The sequence below is a fragment of the Hydractinia symbiolongicarpus genome, chromosome 15, assembly GCF_029227915.1.
Source record: "Hydractinia symbiolongicarpus strain clone_291-10 chromosome 15, HSymV2.1, whole genome shotgun sequence".
Taxonomy (NCBI): Eukaryota; Metazoa; Cnidaria; class Hydrozoa; order Anthoathecata; family Hydractiniidae; genus Hydractinia; species Hydractinia symbiolongicarpus.
This window is the reverse complement of record NC_079889.1, coordinates 11,058,834-11,065,452: the sequence shown is the minus strand read 5'-3', so window position 1 is coordinate 11,065,452 and position 6,619 is coordinate 11,058,834.

Sequence of the window (6,619 nt, the reverse complement as noted above, 5' to 3'; positions counted from 1 at the left end):
TTGCTTATGTGATGCAAGTTATGATTTACACAGATAAAAATATACTGAACAAGTGTTGGAGAAAAACACCATAATTTTGTAACATTGCTTTAAGAAATATAATTAAGGTTCTCAAAAAAAGATCAGAAAGGAGATTATACTAATTATTGAGAACTACATTGTTTTCTCTGCAGCCAATAGAAGTTTACTGAAAGTAACGATCACACTCACATGTAGAACACATAAGAGATGTAAGTGAGGAGTACAATCTTTGCGCAATAATACAACATATCTTTCCATTGTATTTCAAGAGAAACTTCTAAAGCATTTTTTTTGCTTTTTTTTCGTTTTACTTAGCATATCATTTCGGTTCACAATATTTTAAACTGATGATCTTTACATCTTAGTGCAGCAGTATAGTAGCGGAATCATAGACTCAGTGAAAGATTTTTTCTTTGATATTATGATAGTGTGCAAGAGAATGAACATCGTCCCCAAATCATAAGTTTAGAGTTATGTGGAAGATCTTAACCGCTTGTTACGAAAATTACAGTACAGTCCAGATGTAAGCGTACGCGTACGCTCAACTTGCAAAAATAATTGCTTTCATTAAAAAAAACAATAGGATAGCGAGTTCTATTCAAATTGCGCGAAAATAATTGCTTCGTGTTAAGAACAAAAGCATAGCAAGAAACATTGTTTAAAAACAATACTCTGCGCGAGAAAAAATTAAACGCGAAGGCCATTGAATTTTAATTTTTTTTAACAACGAAACTAATTATAGTAACGCGATTTTAATCTGATATATTTAAAAAACACAAGCTCTTTTAAAAAACAAGAAATGCAATGATCTAAATATTTTTAAAAAAACTAATGCTACTTTTAAAACTTTTAGTAATATTTCTTTATCGTCGAAATATATTTTTTAACATGCGAAACTTTTAAAAGTTCTTTTTATAAAAAGCAACGTTTAGCAACGCAAACAGGAAAACCCTAAGTTCGGGACTTTTCCCTTCGCGATAAGATTTCGAAAACAGATTAAATTTTAATACCGAAGAAAGAAAAAATCTAAAAATATAACTTTTGACGTTTTATAGTATCACCTACATTTTATTGTTAAAAACATTGTCTTTGTTTTTTTCCAGCGCAACAGCTCTATCTCTTAAAAGATTTAAACAATGCATCTCGCTGTCTATTTAGTTTTCACGCAAATCTTTTATTTTATAAACTATCAAACAATGGATCGCCATGATAGAGTTGATAACATTTTAAATACTTAAAACACTATCTAACGAAGCTTTCCTATCGCCGTTCTTCGTTCTTTAATTTTCTAAAAAATCATTTCTATCGCCGCTCTTCGTTATTAAACTTTTAAAATGTGATATAACGAAGCTTTTCTATCGCCGTTTTTCGTTTTTAACTTTTAAAATGCGATCTAAAAAAAAACATTTCTATCGCCGTTTTCCGTTTTAAAACTTTGAAAATGCGATCTAAAAAAACATTTCTATCGCCGTTTTTAGTTTTTAAACTTTTAAAATGCGATCTTAAAAAACATTTCTATCGCCGTTTGTCGTTCTTATACTTTTAAAATGCGATCTAAAAAAACATTTCTATCGCCGTTTTTAGTTTTTAAACTTTTAAAATGCGATCTAAAAAAACATTTCTATCGCCGTTTGTCGTTCTTATACTTTTAAAATGCGATCTAAAAAAACATTTCTATCGCCGTTTTTAGTTTTTAAACTTTAAAAATGCGATCTAAAAAAACATTTCTATCGCCGTTTTTCGTTTTTAAACTTTTAAAATGCGATCTAAAAAAACATTTCTATCGCCGTTTTTAGTTTTTAAACTTTTAAAATGCGATCTAAAAAAACATTTCTATCGCCGTTTGTCGTTTTTAAACTTTTAAAATGCGATCTAAAAAAACATTTCTATCGCCGTTTTTCGTTTTAAACTTTTAAAATGCGATCTAAAAAACATTTCTATTAAAATTAAAGTTTCATTCTTTGTCAAAATATAATAATTTCTATCTCTTAAAAGCTTTATTTAACCTGCGCAACCAACAATGCCTTCTCGCTAGTTTATTTAGTTTCCACGCAAAACATTTGTTTAATAAAAATATTAAACAATGGCTCTTCGTGTCACATTGATAGAGTTGATAACATTTGCAATTATGCTATTGGGAATAGTTATGTTAACACTATTTAACAATAGTTACGCGCAGTTATAATAAGCTATTTTTTCTTCGATAATCTTTTGTTTATTACGCGCAAGTTAATGACTTACAAGACTCGCAAGATAATTAATAAGAACAAAAGACAAACAACTACCGCCTCCGAGAAAAAGGTGTGAAACTTGAGCGTACGCGTACGCTTACATCTGGACTGTACTGTAGGAACGTGCATATGAAAAAGGTTTTTAAGGAAGATAAAATAATTATATCATACAATATTTATTATTTAGAATTTTTAGCCAAAATATTTTAAAAACTTGGTGCAAACTTTTTTATGACAATCTTTTTAAAGGGGACATGTTTGTCATGCCATCCTGGTATAAAAAAGAGAAGCGTTGGGAAGGAGGTTGCATAACTTCAAAATGTAATGGTGTCAATATAAATATTACTTCCAGTCATACACAATAGTATGAAAAGGTTTGTTAATTTTTTTTCTTTTCAAAAAGTCCTTGATTAAAGTTAATTTGTTTGTTTCAGGTTTTATCAATATTCATAGTTTTTGCTTGGTGTATACTTTTTCGATTGTATTTTTACGAAATGTCATTTGTCTAGAAAAGTTAAATCTGTCTGCGGTGATAGAAATATTTTTTTAAGATTGCATTTTAAAAGTTTATAAACAAAAAGCACCGATAGAAATGTTTTTTAGATTGCATTTTAAAAGTTTAAAAACGAAAAGCAGCTTCGTTAGATCGTGTTTTACAAATTTTAGAACGAAGAATGGCGATGAAAAAACTTTGTTAGATCGCATTTTAAAAGTTTAAGAACATAAAACGGCAATATATTGTTTAAATATTATCAAAACACGAGAATGTTTGTTGGAACTTGCAAAAAACAGAGGTTGTGTGGTACACCCCTTCTTTAAGATCTTAAAGGCGCCAAAGGTGGGCCTAACATGGTCTTTTGCCCAAGCTTGTGACGCCCTGCCCAGTCTTAAGACTGGGCAATTTTATGTCCAAAGATTGGGCAGCGTCCTAAGATTGGGCAGAACAGCCCCTTTATGTCATTTCAGGGAAATTTTGTTAAATGACTCTTGATCTATGAATCATTTATATTTAAAAAAGCACCTTTGTGACCCTTCATATTCAACGGAAAAGATATAGCTATGGCTAGCTCCAGCTATACATTGTCAATGTCATTAAGTACAGAAATTCAAAAAAGGCTTAACAAAAATTTAAAACTTTCACTTTAAACGCTATCGTGTAAATAAATTTTTAAAATTTTGTGTAAAATATAATTCAGGGCTTATAAGTATATTCAAATTAATGATAAGAAAAAGAAATAAAATCGCAGCACTTAGGAAAAACAGCTTTTTGGTTAAGTGTTTTCCCAAGTTCGCGCCATCCACGATTCTTATACCATTTTCTTTTACTGGTTGGTACGTGTGGTCCGCTTTTATTTAACGCCCCCTTGGCGGTCACTTTTTTTTATGGGAGCATTAGGTTTTATCTCAAAGACCACCGGGAACAATGCATTACTATCTTATATTAACATATAGCTATAGTCGTAAGTTTTGTCTCCTTAGCTAGTATTTTTTTCTTTATGGCGCCGTAGATTAGTGGTTATAGCTCTCGTACTCTGTGCGGGAGACCGGGGTTCGATTCCTCTTGACGGCGATTCAACTTGGGCGAGTGAATGTTACCATAGCCCCGGGTTAACCCAAGCCATGTGAGGGAAATTGGGAAGATGGCACACTGTGTGGGCCGTTGGATGTTGCCGGGAGTTGTCTAGTAGAGCGCGGGCTCTAATTGGGTCTGCGTAGCTCAAAATGAGCATTAAATACTCTAGGACTCTCCATCTACGCCATGGCCCCTCCTGGAAATAATAGACAGGGTATATCCCTCGATATTTGTGAGGCTAGCCATGTAAAATATGCACATCTATCTATCTATCTCTGCGCCCTGACTAGCTCCGGACAAGGGCCAAAACGTCAATAGATAGATAGATGTGCATATTTTACATGGCTAGCCTCACAAATATCGAGGGATATACCCTGTCTATTATTTCCAGGAGGGGCCATGGCGTAGATGGAGAGTCCTAGAGTATTTAATGCTCATTTTGAGCTACGCAGACCCAATTAGAGCCCGCGCTCTACTAGACAACTCCCGGCAACATCCAACGGCCCACACAGTGTGCCATCTTCCCAATTTCCCTCACATGGCTTGGGTTAACCCGGGGCTATGGTAACATTCACTCGCCCATGTTGAATCGCCGTCAAGAGGAATCGAACCCCGGTCTCCCGCACAGAGTACGAGAGCTATAACCACTAATCTACGGCGCCATAACCACTAATCTACGGCGCCATATGGTAAATCGAATTGTGTGTGCGTACTTGTCTGAAGTGACATTATAAACACCAGATTATCACAAATAGTTATTAATAGATTAAAAAAGAAGAAAAGTGCACACCCATTAGTCGAAATAACCAAAATCCGTCATTTCATTTCAATTTAACGAAGTTGGGGAGGAGGGAGGCCAGAGTTAACGCATTTGCGTTAACTCTGGTAGCTATATCTATCTTGCTCGTGTTTTGATCAAAAATTGTATATAAGATGGCAGTCTAAAAAAGGAATGAATTTTCGAAGGCTAATTTGTGTTATGGTATGGGCTGGCTTGGTATAGCTTCAGTAATTTTTTTATCGTATCTAGCTAGAAAATGTGACTAGCTTAGATTTTCTGTGCCATGGATGATATAAAAGGAAGACAGCAGGCACTACTAACCACACACCATCATATATAAGCGAGAAAATAAATAGATAAATTCTGTTGCTTACATTTCCAGTGGTGAGGTCTATGACATCTGCGTGGTAGGGAAAAATGGGGCTCCTAGGTTAAGCAAAGTTATTTTCAGTTCATTTTGTCACACAAAGGCATTTGAATTCAAATAAACCAGAAGGCATCAAAAAAATAAAAACACTTCTGAATGTTAAATCTGGAACGTTTGCTGCATTTTCTGTACAAAAATGTGAAATCAAAGATAAAACAATGTGGCAATTAGTCACAGTTAATTCCGCTACTAAATTGTTTTTTTAACTAATCAGCTGGATTTCATGAGAATGTAAACCAATTAAAAAAATTAAAAATTATAAACAAACGTTTTACTCGACATGTGTAGCTAAAGTGGAGTAAACTTAATTTAAAAACTAAAGTAAAGTACCTATAAAACTAACAAAAATAATACAGTTTGCTTAGTCTGTGTTAGCAACCTGAAATTACATAAAGTTAAATTCGCCACGAAATTAACTGAATATTGCTCTTCTCGATTCAATTTATATCTGTTTATATTTCTTTCATTGTCCCTAGCATGAATTTTGGATTATCCAACAACAAAATCCGACTTACATGTTTAAAAAATCTTGCAAAATATTGCACAGTACTTGAATCAGGACACCTACAGTACCGGAATCAGGACACCTAACATCGTGGATCGCAAATAATGCGCGTCGCGCACGATTTACGATGCTGTCGTGATTGCACAATTTTTTAGCATCGTGACTTTCGCGATCCATATCGCGACGGTCATGGTACATCTTTAAACATTAGACTCTAACTTATTTAGTTGTTCTACGGGATCGCCCGACCCTAACTTTCACGATAAAAAAAATAATAAAAATATCAACAAACAAACATTTTCTCATCCCATCTCGTAAAAAATAAAATGAATAAATAAATGAAATAAATAAATAAATAATTTTAATGTCGTGAAAGACTTTAAATATTGTCAACTAAACTATAGTCCGTGAAACTTTTTTGCACTTTTAAATATTAATTTTCTTATAAGACTGTGCAAAAAGCATTAAAAGAACACTTAACTTTTTTATTAAAATAAATTTTGTGTTTTATTATTTTAAATGGAAAATAATAATTTGCTGTATAAATTTTCAAAACAGCCTTAATATAATCTGCTGTATATCTTTCAAAATAACACAGGTATATTCTGTATAACTTTCGAAACAACACAAAAAAACATGCTGCATTACTTTTGAAAACAAGTTTTTTAACATGCTTTTTTTTTATTTTTATTTTTTCACCCTGAGTACTAGTTACATTTTTTTAGTGAGACAAATTATTTTTCCTTAGCACCTAAAAAATATAAACTGCGTTCGTTATGCAAAAATACATAGAAAAGGGTTGTCCTAACACCCTCCTCCATTGTTACTTTTTTATTAATATTTTTTTTGTTGTTCTGACCATACATTCTTATTTTTCCATGAACTTTCATTAAATCGGACATTCCCTAATTTAACATTTGCTAATACAAGCAAAACATACATAGAAAAATATGCTTGTCGTAAACCATCCTCCGGTGTTTTTTTGTGTCCGGTGTTTATTTATTTTGTTTTTTTATTTTTTGTTGTTTCGACCATTTATACATTCTTGATAAATTTATTTTATTTCGCCGACCGAAACTAC